Raw genomic sequence first — 12,266 nt, 5'->3', positions numbered from 1 at the left:
AATCCCAGAACCTGCCAGGAGGTGCCTGGCTCCCAGCAAAGGCAGGCAGGTCAGCCGTCCTGCAGGCTGGTAAGCCCTTCTTGCCAGAGTTCGGCTGGGAGCCATCAGGTCTGAAAGAGAAGCTGTCAGCTGATGGGCTTCATGCCCGCACATGTGCTGAGTTCTGCTCAGGCTAAATGGATGGCAGCTCCCAACAGAATCCTTTCAGTGCCAGCATCGGGCTGATCAGCTCACAAAAATGCAGGATCCAGCTGCATGGCACCATGTGGCCAGCCAGATGGATGGAGGTTATTGAGGGCACAGCCCACCATGCTCCAGAATCAGCCAAGCATTCCAGCAACAGGGCCACAAATTCACTGGATGCCCTTGGGCCAGTCAGCTCCTCTCAGAACCTAGCTTAGTCCCAGGATAGTGAGGAAGAACAAATGAGGCACTGATTATCAACGGGCTTTGTCAACTACACAGCAGCTCTCTAGAGCCAACCACCACCGTCAGCAGTGCCATCCTGCCAGCAAAGTGAAGACCCTCTTGAGAACAGGGTCTGTCTTTAAACAAATAAACTCTAGAGGCTCTTGTAAGCCACCTGTTTCCAAACCAGGAAAAACGTCTGGCCTTCATTCCCACCAGCGTCATTCATATCCAACAAGGCTGTCTCCAACTAAGATACTCCTGCAAAATGCTCCTGGGCATCTTCCAACTGATCGCACCTGAGGAGGCCCCCGTGTTGTTTTCATTGTTGAAAGCTGTCTGTGTGTGTGCACTACGTGGGCAGACTGTGCTGTGTTCGTCACGGCATCGCCAGAGCCAGCCCAAAGCCTGGCAAACGGCAGGTCTCCAAATAAATGTTCAAATGAACAAACAAACGAGCATCTCCAAAACCACAGTACCACCCACGGACACCGTGGTCACAAAGGAACTCCAAAACCACAGTGCTACCCACAGACACTGTGGTCACAAAGGAACAGGCATTCACCTGAAGGGGAAACAGAAAAACAGGGAAAGAGTCTGGCCTTCAACACAAACCATCTTCAGAAGTCAGAAGGCCTCTGGCCAGGGTTCCCTGCTCACGGGAACAGCGCAGCTCAACTCTAACTCTCACTGCAATGCGACTGACTCCACGGCTCCTACCCCATGAGGCTCTCAGCTGACAAAAGGAAACACCACCTGTCCTCCCCAACTCTGGGACTGCTGAAACCTGCAGCGGTTCAGACAGCCCCAGGGACTTCCACCAGCAGGGTCCTGCCTAGGTGCCAGGTCCTCATCCTGTGAATTCAGCAAGGAAAGAGACCCTTTCACAATGGCAGATGTATTCCTCCCTGACGAAGACCTTCTGCAGCTCCTGTGACCTGCAGGATGTGGTCTAAACTACCCTCAGGACAGATCCCTGCCAACCTGTCCAGCTTCTGCCACACCCCAGGAGAAATGTGGTTACAACCAGCTGGAGCCACACAACCTGCCCGAACACGCAGCCTCTGGCCAACCCACGTGCTGCCAGCACCCACCCTGCCTGGAACATGCTGCCAGTCTCTCAAGTGTCATCTCTTCAGGAGCCACGCTTGACCCACCAGACATATGCCCAGTTAGATCTGAGAGGACTGGAAAACAGCCCCTGACTTACAGCTGTATCCCGAGTACCCAGCACCAGGCCTGCACACCTAAGTGCTCAAGAAGCGCTCACCAGTGAAGAAGAGGAAGAAACCCCACTGCTCTGGGGGCTTCTAGTCTCTCCTCACTCCTCATCTCCAGCCCCGACCCACGCATCACGCCGCCGACGCCTGGTACACACGACGTGCACTGCACGGCCACCTTCTTCCTGCACACGGGGGCCCAAGCTTGGACACGGGCACGACCAGGACTGGTGGGCTGCAGAGCTCTCTGACCCGGTGGGGCACTGGCCCTCAGGCTCAAAGCTACCCACAAATGCCAAAATCCCTCCAGACTCGGGCCAGCTATCTGCTCCTCCAGCTCTGCCACTCCCCTAGGCCGGCTCATCCCAGCCCCTCACTGGGCAGGCCAGCCCTAGGGCTCCTCTAGGAGCCACACCAGCCTGACACGGGCTGCTGTCTGACACCTCCTTCTGGCTACATCACTGACACTTCAAACACACATTCCCAAAACAGAGTTCACAACCCCTCCCTGCCTGAGAACCAAGACCGGTCCCAGCCCCCAGGCCCCAGCCCCCAGGTCCCAGGCCCCAGCCTGTGACGGACCCCATCTCCCCACACCCACAGGGCCCATCAGCCCCTGCTCTAGGAGCCGGCCTGGAAACAGGCCCAGGATGGGGCAGCCACACCCAGCTCTGCCCCACGAGTGCCCCCGCCCATCCTGAGGTCCACCATGAGTTTGGGTTTTGCTTTGTTTTTTGGGGGTCGGGGGACAGTTATCTTCATATATGTGTGTGTGTGTGTGTGTGTGTGTGTGTGTGTATTTTTTTTTTTTTCTTGGAGGACAAAGCCAGGTTTATTGTTCAGGGTTAAACCCGTGGAGGCAGGACCTGGGAAGGGGCATGGGGACAGATGAAGTTGGTGACTGCATCTTCCTAGTCATTGCTGGGTTCTCAGCACCCTTGGCCCCCACTCAAGTTCTAGGTGAAGCCCAGTGCTGGGGGACAGGGTCCTCTTCCTGACAGCGCAGCCTGTGGGTAAGATCCCATATGGAGGTAGGGGGTGGGGTGTTGGTCTGCGCTGGAGCCAGCGTCCTCAGGAAGGTGTCTTGGAGGAGGTGGCGGCAGCCGCCCCATTCTTCAGCAGTGCCAGGGGCCTTCAGCAGTGCCAGCTTCTTGGGCAGGCTGCTGCTGGCGTTCATCACCACGTCATGTTCGATCTTCTTCTGGATCCCGACTTCTAGGTTCTTCTTGAGCTTTTGCTGCTGCACGCCACACGCCTTCTTGGGAGCGATAACACGACCCCCTTTTCTCGGGCCCCAATTCTTTTCAGAGGCCGCCGCTGCCGTCTTGCTGTTTGCGGGCTCATGCACCTGGAACTTGCGCTGCCCCTGCACCATGATCCCATCTTTATATTTTTATTTTTTAAAATAGAGATAGGGTCTCACAGTGTTGCCCAGGCTGGTCTTGAACTCCCAGGCTCAAGCAATCCTCCCACCTCAGGCTCCCAAAGTGCTGGGATTACAGGTGTGAGCCATGGCACCCAGCCCAGCATGGATCTGTGCCAGGAAGAGCTAGCAGGAGCTGACCAGCCCCGCGGAAGCTTCCAGGCCGGCCACCTGCTCTCATCTCCCAAGAGCCCATCTTGGCTTCTGCCAGCCGTTCACACTCTCCACAGGTTGCAGCCAGGTACACACCCCCCTTCAAGCAACAAAAGCACTGCCTGAGCACCTGGCCTGCTCTAAGCCCAGGGCTGAGACAAAGGGCAGCCAGTCACACACAGCACCAGGAGCACTGGCATCGTTAGAGCAAGGAGCCCACACGGCCGTCCACCCGAGACAGCAATAGCGCTCTGCGGCAGGAGGCTTTCAACAGAGGCCAGTGCTTCCTGGGGGTCAAGAACATGGAACACACACTTCAGGCCCCCTCTCCAGGCTGCACATCCACGGGCGTCCATGAGACAGACACTGCCTGGTGGGTCCCACTCAGTTCTCCTGCCAGTGAGTGACTCTACCAGGGAGGCCCAGAGCCACATGCTCCTGGTGGCCCCTACTCCTGCAGGGGTTAAAGCAGGTGCCCACGTACAGTCCACAAGCACGGGCCATCAGGCTGGGCAAGGATGGGCGAGGAACCAGGCCCCTGCCCTTTGGGCTCACGAGCTCCGAGCTACCGAACAGGGTTCCAAAGCTCCAGCCACCCAGAGGACACACAGGCCACAGGAAGCCGGCAACCAGTCCACAGAGAGACACGCTGTGGGGCCCGACAGGCTGAGGGCAGGCAGCGGGTCCCCCGTCACAGTCCTCCCAGCCTTGCCAGAGTGCACTGGGGCCTGTGTGATGCCAGCCTGAGAAAGACGCACGGCCCCAGTTCCACCTGCAGGGAGATGCCTAACAGCAGACCTCTGCCAAAATGGCCTTTCCAAAGCGAGGAGACTGAGCCTCGGAAAGGCCACAATGATCAGAAATAGTCTCACTGCGTCTTCCAGGTACATTCTCTAGGCCTCTGGTTTTGGCCGTTTTAAACGATGGCATATGGACTAAGGAACGGAATACCTAACTGCTTTCCAAGAAAAGAGTGTGTTACTTCTGGATCACAGATTCCACATGTTCACCTCTCTAGCCCTCACACCTCACTTGTCACAGCCAAGACCCCTAGGAGGTCCCCTGCCTGCCGTCATGAAGGGCGTCCGCAGCCCGGTGCGCCACCCCCACACGCCCTGCATGTGGTAAACCACTCAATAAGGACTGCAGTGAACACTTTCTTTAAATCATCGATGGTTTTCTTAATCATCTTAGAATCACTCTGCTACACGGATGCCCCCGGAGTTTCGATTCCGGAATCAGCAGTCTCCCTCTCCGCATCCTCGCCCCCGCAGTGCCCCACCTGGGCAAGGGCAGGAGGGCCTCCCAGATGGCAGCAACCAGACGGGGGCCAGGCCAGGCAGACACACCGGGCAGCCGCTGAACTGCTGGGCCAAGACCGCCAGCCTCCCAAACCCAGAGTCCTGGTCCTAGGAGACGGCTTTCTCAGCTGCAGCCCAGGCTCTGCGGTAAGGCCACAACCCAACCCACCACCCACCCAAGTGTTTCCCAACACCACGCTGGCCAGCAGGGCCCACGTGCCGTACTGTCCAGGTCAGCTGGACCAGTCCCCAGCTTAGGGCAGACAGTGGAGCTTGAATAAAAGGGACAGAAGAGCCCCTTGCAGTCACTGGTGACAAATCCCCCAGAGTTCCAGGAAGCCACACTCACAAAGGCCCAAGGGCAGGGGACGGGTAACTGCCCAACACTCTCCATGAGGCCAAGGATCTCAGAGCTCTTCCCATGCATGCCCACCATAGTCCACCGCCTCCCAGGGTGCACCCTCGACGGGTGGAGGCTGAAGAGCGGGAGTAAGGCCTGCCGGCCAGGTGTGCACCAATCTACACTAACATAGCACGCGGGGCGCCCACCCAACCACTCCACACCCGCCCCGGGCCACCTGACACCCTGGAATGCGGGGTGGACACCTGCATTCACCTGGAACATCTTCCCCACCTCATCCACGTCCTTCTCAGGACTCCCCACCAGACGAAAGTCTCATGGCAACAGCCTGATCTTGTTCTCCACTGGGTCCCCGACACCGGGCACCAGGCCTGCACACAGGGGGTCTAAGGAAGGCTTGCTGGCCTGGCTTGGACCCCTGCCCCTCAGCACCTGGCCATGTAACTGAGTCCCAGGGTCCACGCACAGCTGCCGGCAAAGGTCTCTGCATGCTGCCCAGATGAGACACGCACACGGTACTTCTGACCATGGGAGGTCAGAGCTCTGCACCTGGGTAACAGTGGAAACATCATTAAACAAAAGCCAGGAAAGTCAGATCTCTGAGTCCACATCAGCCGCCCCACAGGCTGGTGCTGACTGGCTCGTGATGAAGTGATCATCTCACAGCACTTCTGTTAACACAAGCCCGCTCTCCCCAACACGGCTCTGCACAAACGGCACTACCGTGAGGACCACCTGCTTCATGCACACGGGCCCCCCGCAGCCACTGAGCGTGAAAAGGCTGGTCCACTCCTCGGCCCAGCCGCCCCTCCTGCCTGTCCAGCAAAATCAGGGCACCTGTTTCCAGGAGGCCACACCAGTGAGACGCGTGCAGGGGCTGGGAGGAGGGGGATACGGATGCCGCCTGACCACGGGTTCCAGGAATTCAACAGCTCAGGATCTCCTGTTCCTCCCAAGAACCCAGGCCATGCAGGGTGGGTGAAGGGTGGGAAGGTGGGTGGTGCAGGCAAGACCAACAGCTCCTGACACAAATGACAGCTACAGCTGGCCGCAGGGAGTGACCACAGGTGATCCTGTAGAGGTCACACCTCACAGCCTCAAAGCTGACGTTGAAGAGTGTCGGGTAGGGAGCTGGGGAGCTGCCCGTAGCCTGCCTGAGACCCCAGCCCTCCAAAGGCCATGGCACTGTTGGGAAGTCCTCGGAGAGAAGGGCAGGTAGTGGTGGGCTGCCCAGGGGAGGCCTTCAGCTTCTCTGCCTCTGGCCCTTGGCTGGCGCTGGCTTCAAGCCGCCTGTCAAAATCCCCCTCCTACCAGCCCTGTCACGAAGCTGCCCAGACCCTTCCTCCATTCCAGGCCAGGGCACCCCCAAATCTACCTGTAAAAGTAGGGACCTGGACACCTTGGGAGCCCTTAGCCCACAAGGAGGGGCCAGCACATAACAGGACCCCAGTAAGCACCCATGAGTAAAAACCAGCCTAGATACCATGGGGGATGCCACTGCCTCCTCTAAAATAAATCCTGGAACCTACAGTAGCCAGACTTGTCTAAAGCCTGTCACTATGTGGCCTCAGACTTTCTAAAATCAATTTAAAAAGAGGCCTAGAAGTAAAAGAGCCGTATCTACAAAGCTTGGAGAAAAGCCCCAAAAAGTGCTCCAAGACCAAGTGAGACCGAGAGCGTTTCCACCCACACGCACAGCGGAGCACTCAGCTGTCTGTGCAGCCAGGCACATGCTGGGGTGGAGCCCCGCGGTCTCTTCTGGGAAGCACTTCTCTCGCTTCTCCCTATGGGTTTCCAACACCCACAGCACCGCCCCCAGACTCTGACAGTCTCCAGCCTGCCTGACCCAATCCGGAATGAAGTCCAACAGGGCAGCGTGAGCCTGTCAGCGCTGCTGGGAACACCCATCTGAAGCTTTACAAGGGGACGGAGAGGCACACAGGCTGCACCCCAGCCAGGGCTGTCTCCAAAGTGAGGCAGCTGTCAGGAAGCTCTCTGCTGGCCTTGCTTTGGGGGTCTCGCTGGGATAGTGCAGCTCGAGTAACCCCAGGGGGGCCCTGTCACAGCAGCCAAGAGTGCTGGAGGCTCAGTCCATACATCACCACCAACTGCAAGGCACAGGGAGTCCCTCGCTCGGTCCTCCACTCTTCAAAGGCTCAGCACGCGCCTACTGCACGCCCGGCACAGGGGCGCTAAAGGGACACCCTGGCTCTTAACTCACAAACCTCAGGATTAAGAGGATGAGTTGACGGAAAACCAACACAACCCCAAGGCAGAAAGCGGCCAGGACTCAGCCACAGGAGGAGCTGGGGCTGAGAGGAGGAGAGATGGCAGGCACCGTGCTCAGATGCAGCTGGGAACCCGGCTCATGCCCCACCTCGGCCTGCACCTCCGGACGAGGATGGAGCTGGGAATCTGGCCCATGCCCCACCCTGGCCTGCACCTCTGGAGGGAAGCGCGCTCGCCACTCTCCAGCTCCAGGGGCCTGGGACCTGCACGCCGGACACACAGGCCCGGGGGGTCCTTCTCCCTCCAGATCATGGGTTCCACGAGAGCAGCTCATGGTGAACGAATGAGTGAACAAATGAACAAATCAAAAGGGGTAACGTGGCCCAGACCCCGAGGCAGCCGGCATGCAGGCCCAGAAGAAAGGGCTGCGCTCACACAAGCACCCAGAAGGCCAAATGCTTCTCCCCCTCCTCCTCCCATGCCCCAAAGAAAATCAAATCGGCACCAATTAAAATGGACCAACATACCTGACAGTCGCCCACCTTCCCAAGCACTACCAGGGCGTCTGGTATTGATCAACGCAACAGTCGGGTAATTACAAATCACGCGCACAGTAACTAGGATAATAAAAGTGTCCCGGCTGGTCAATTAGACCCTTCCTTGGAGGAAAATCATGCATCCCCTCACTGTCCTCCTAATTGGCCTCACACATCAGGGAAGCTGGGCCCTGAGACTTGTCACCTGGCCAGTCTACAAATGTTTTTGGGACAATGTCCAGGTCAGCACTGACAGGTGCCCAGCTTTGACTCCAGTGGATGGGTCAGCAGTTCCAGGTGGGCAAAGCTGCCAGGCCTCTGAGCTGGCAATGCCCGCCTTCCACCTCCCCAGTACAGCCTCCTCTGCAGCCCCTCCTCAGCCCCCTCCTGCCCCTGCTGACAGGTACAATGCCCACCCAGCGGGGTGGGAAACAAGGCCACATTCAGGCACAACGGGGACGGGCAAGGAGCCAAAAACAGCGGCATCTCGGCCACGAGCAAATGATTTCCTCCCTAAAGTGGGGGCTCGGCTGCAGGACTTGACACCCACTCCCTTCCTATTTCATAGGTTCCCCCTCAGTGGGAGCTGCTAAATGACATTTCTGAAACGCCAAGCCTTTGAAAATGCCTGCTCTCCTCACTGTACTGTGACTTCGAGGTGGATCTCTCTAGAAACGTTGAAAGCACATCGCCCCAATTAGGTGACGACAGTCACACACCGTGACGGGCGTGCACAGCAGTCATGCTTCCCGGGAGGGCAGTGTGGCACCAGCTATGAGTCTCAAATGCACATCTCTTTTAAACTAAAAATTCTGCTTTTAAGAATTTACCCAACCAGCATAGCATGGCTAATTGGGGGAAAATGCTGGAAACATCCTAAGTGTTCATCAACAGGGGCTGCTGGAGTCTGAGTCCGTCTGCACTCTTTAAAGTAATTCAGCAGACCAGCCTGTGCTGGGGCCAAAAAACTGTCAAAAACTGAGTGAAAACAATTGCAGAATAAAACTGTGGAAGGAGCCCCAATTTTAAAAGGTGATGGGAGTACATAAAGAGCTTGTATGCACACACACTTTCAGAACAACACACAAGAAACTCATCAGGCATTGCCTAGAAAGACGAACTGGGGCTGAGCACAGCACGCCCTGCTGCCCGCCTCCGGGGCAGTCAGTTCTGTTCTGGAACAGTCCCCCAGGAATAATGAGAACACAGGTGACAATGGCCAGGCAGCTGTGACACGGAGCACCCAGCCCTGAGTGAGGTCACCAGGGAGGGAAGGAAAGGAAGACCACGTTCCACTTTTCATTCCATTCGTTTGCATTCACGTAGCTTGTTCTGATCTTAATCAAATGTGAAACTCCTTGACCCTCTGCAGCCTATACCTGACCCCACATGCTGCCACTCCTCAAAGCACTCATGTGATGTGCCAAAGACCCAGGAGGTCCAGGCAGCCATTGTCTTAGGCCTTCCATAAACTCAGGGGATGGGTCCCTCCTCAAATGAAGGCTGGCTTTAAATAGCACCCCCAGGCCACTCTCCAATTCAGTCCAAGTCACCACTAAGTAATTTTCCTTCCCCTCACAGCTAATCCAAAGAGCCGACCGCTTGCTGTTGACAGGCCAGCTTGAGTGAGGTATAATCTACACACGTGAACCGTTTCACAACAGCAGTGTCAAGAGCTTTGCTGCATGTACACCTGTGAGGCTGTCACCTCCATCATGTCAAAAGGTAGCACCTCATAAGACCCAAACACATCCCAGCACGAGACTCCAGGGATCACTGACCTGCTTTTTGTCACTGTTGCTCAGTTTTACCTTTTTTAAAAGTTCAAATAAATGGGATGGTATAGTAAGTATAAACTCAGTAACTGTGGCTTCCTTCAGTCAGCAAGAGAGATTCGTTCGTGTTTCCAAGCACAGCCGATGCCGCGCGTTAACACTGCATGGAGACGCCACGGTCCACATATCCCTTCGCCTGCTGACAGGCACCTGCGTTGTTCCTGCTCTCGGACTGTTAGAATAAGGCTCTTACAAACATTCCTGTGCAAGTCTTCGTGAGGTCGCATTTTCTCTTGGGTTTCTCCTGGGTTAAATACCGAGGAATGGAACTGCCGGGTCATACCGTAAGTGTGTACAAAGCTACCAAACCATTTCCAAAGTGGCCCCACCACTTCCTACTCCCAGGGGCAATGTTTGACAGGCCTGGCTGCTCAGCATCTCTGCCAGCAGTCAGGATGGTCAGTCTGCTTAATTTTAGCCATTCTGTTGGGTACATAGTGGCATTTCACTGCGGTCTTGAAACCACCTTTACAGAATTTTAAGTACTGAGAGAAATCTACATTACTGACTCCATCTTGCTTCTAACTTCATAGGATCTTTTTTTTTTTTTTTTTGCTTATTCTAATGCAGAGGCCAAGATAACTATGAGAGGAATTTAGTTTATAGTTAAGCTTCAAGGCAAGGAAGACTGACACTCCGTCTTTGTTTGGAGATTAAGGCCGCATTCCTAAGACTGGCATTACTACTGGGGCCTGAACTTTGCTAAAAACAGGCCCGGTTAAGCCACAACCTTCACTGCTGACTTAGCTTGCTCTTCTACGGTGCCTGCTGCCCGGAGTCATGTAACCAGACATGGTAAGATTCGGAACTTCCCTAACGGCTCCTGTAGACATCACTGCTGTGAAACCTAAAAAACTGGTCTTTGAGATATTTTTCAGATTTAGCATTTCAGCAGATCAAGAGATGCCACCTGGACCTGTGACCCCATCTCCCAAGAACTGACTCAGCTGCATGAAGACAGTCCTGATACCCCTGTGATTGCATCCCCAACACAACCAATCAGCACTCAGCACTAGGCCCCTGCCCGCCTAAACACCCTCAAGCCCTCGCCTCAGGCAGACAGATGTGAGAGTTATCTCCCGTCCACCTCCCTTGGCTGGCTCTGCAGTCATTAAACTCCTTCTCTGCTGCCACACCTGCCATTCTCCGTATGTTGCCTTTCTGGGCAGCAAGAAGAACCCTGTTGGGCGATTACAGTCTTAATTTGCATTCCCTAATAACTAACAATGTTGACCATCTTTTCATGTCCTTATTTACCATTTGTATACCTTCTCTTGTAAAGTACATGTGAAAAGCTGTGAAAAGCAGGCGAGGTGCAGTGGCTCACACCTGTAATCCCAGTGCTTTGGGAGGCCAAGGCAGGCAGATCACCTGAAGTCAGGAGTTCGAGACTAGCCTGCCAACAGGGTGAAACCTGTCTCTACTAAAATACAAAAATAAGCCAGGCGTGGTGGTGCACGCCTGGAACCCCAGCTACTTGGGAGGCTGAGGCTGGAGAATTGCTTGAACCCGGGATGCGGAGGTTGCAGTGAGCCAAGATCGTGCCACTGTACTCCAGCCTGGGCAACGGAGCAAGATTCCATCTCCAAAAAAATAAATAAATAAATAATAAAGTACCTGTTAAAAGTCTTTTGACCATTTTTTAAGCTATGGTAATCTTAGTAATTTGTAAGAGTTCTTTCTCTATCCTGGAGCGTGTCTTTGGTCAGATACATGTTAATATCTCGCAAATATTTTCCTAGTCTATGGTCTGTCTTTTCACTTTGTGTCTTTTGAGAGGAGAAGTTTTCGATTTTGATGAAGTCTAACTGATCAATTTTTTTCATGTATGGTTCATGCTCGCTGTATCCTAAGACCCCTTTGCCACACCCTAGCTTCCAGATTTTGTGACTTTTACACATAGGTCTATGCATCATTTGAGTTAAATCTTGTGTCCAGCAGGAGGCAGGTGTTCAGGCTCATCCTCGCCACAAACAGCCTACTGGTTTACCACTCTTGGTGAAAAGACTCTTTCTCCCACTGAATTACCTTGACACTTTTGACAACCATCAACACTGAATTCTTAAATCATTTCTGAACTTTCTACTCTGTTCTACTGATTTACGGATGTCTACACTTAATACCACACTGTCTCAATTTATGCAATTTACAATGTGTCTTGAAATTGGCCAGTGTAAGCCCTATAACTTGTTCTTTTTCTAAACTGTTATTGCTATAACAATTTACAGGTGCTTTACATTCCCATAGAAATTTTAGAATTGTCAACCAGGCGCAGTGGCTCATGCCTGTAATCCCAGCACTTTGGGAGGCCAAGGCAGGTGGATCACCTGAGGTCAGGAGTTCAAGAACAGCCTGGTCAACATGGCAAAACCCCGCCTCTACTAAAAATACAAAAAGTAGCCAGGCATGGTGGCATGAGCCTGTAATCCCAGATACTCGGGAGGCAGAGGTTGCTGTGAGCCAAGATGATGCCATTGCACTCTGGCCTGGGCAACAGAGCAAGACTCCATATCAAAAAAGAAAAAAGAAATTTTAGAGATCGATTCATCACTTTCTGCTGGGACTTTGATTGGGATTATGTGAAATATTTGGGTCAATTTGAGCAAACTGCCATCTTAACAATGATGAATCTTCCAATACAAGAACACAGTACCTTTATGATACTCTGAAGTACATATTTGGTCTTTCCGTTCCCTGACATACACGCAGCTCTTTATCTGGGGTGAGAAGAGAGTCTCTTGTGAACTAATGAGCTGACTGCTGGTTGGCAGCCCCCAGGCAGCTTCAGACAGGGTGGTCA

The 12,266-nt window shown here is 54.2% G+C and overlaps 1 protein-coding gene and 1 pseudogene across 8 annotated transcripts in view; both read right to left on the bottom strand.

The window, feature by feature from the left end:
• Nucleotides 1-12,266, bottom strand: part of MAD1L1 (mitotic arrest deficient 1 like 1) — a 412,429-nt gene that overhangs the window by 375,838 nt on the left and 24,325 nt on the right. The gene's annotated exons all lie outside the window — the stretch shown is intronic.
• On the bottom strand, nucleotides 2,445-10,819 carry LOC117073284 (annotated as a pseudogene). The gene has a single exon (XR_004433194.1). The product of XR_004433194.1 is annotated as a leydig cell tumor 10 kDa protein homolog (transcript).

The sequence above is a fragment of the Trachypithecus francoisi genome, unplaced genomic scaffold (genome assembly GCF_009764315.1).
Source record: "Trachypithecus francoisi isolate TF-2019V2 unplaced genomic scaffold, Tfra_2.0 Lachesis_group4, whole genome shotgun sequence".
Taxonomy (NCBI): domain Eukaryota; kingdom Metazoa; phylum Chordata; class Mammalia; order Primates; family Cercopithecidae; genus Trachypithecus; species Trachypithecus francoisi.
Note: the sequence above shows the minus strand (reverse complement) of the source record. Positions and strands in the feature narration are given on the sequence as shown.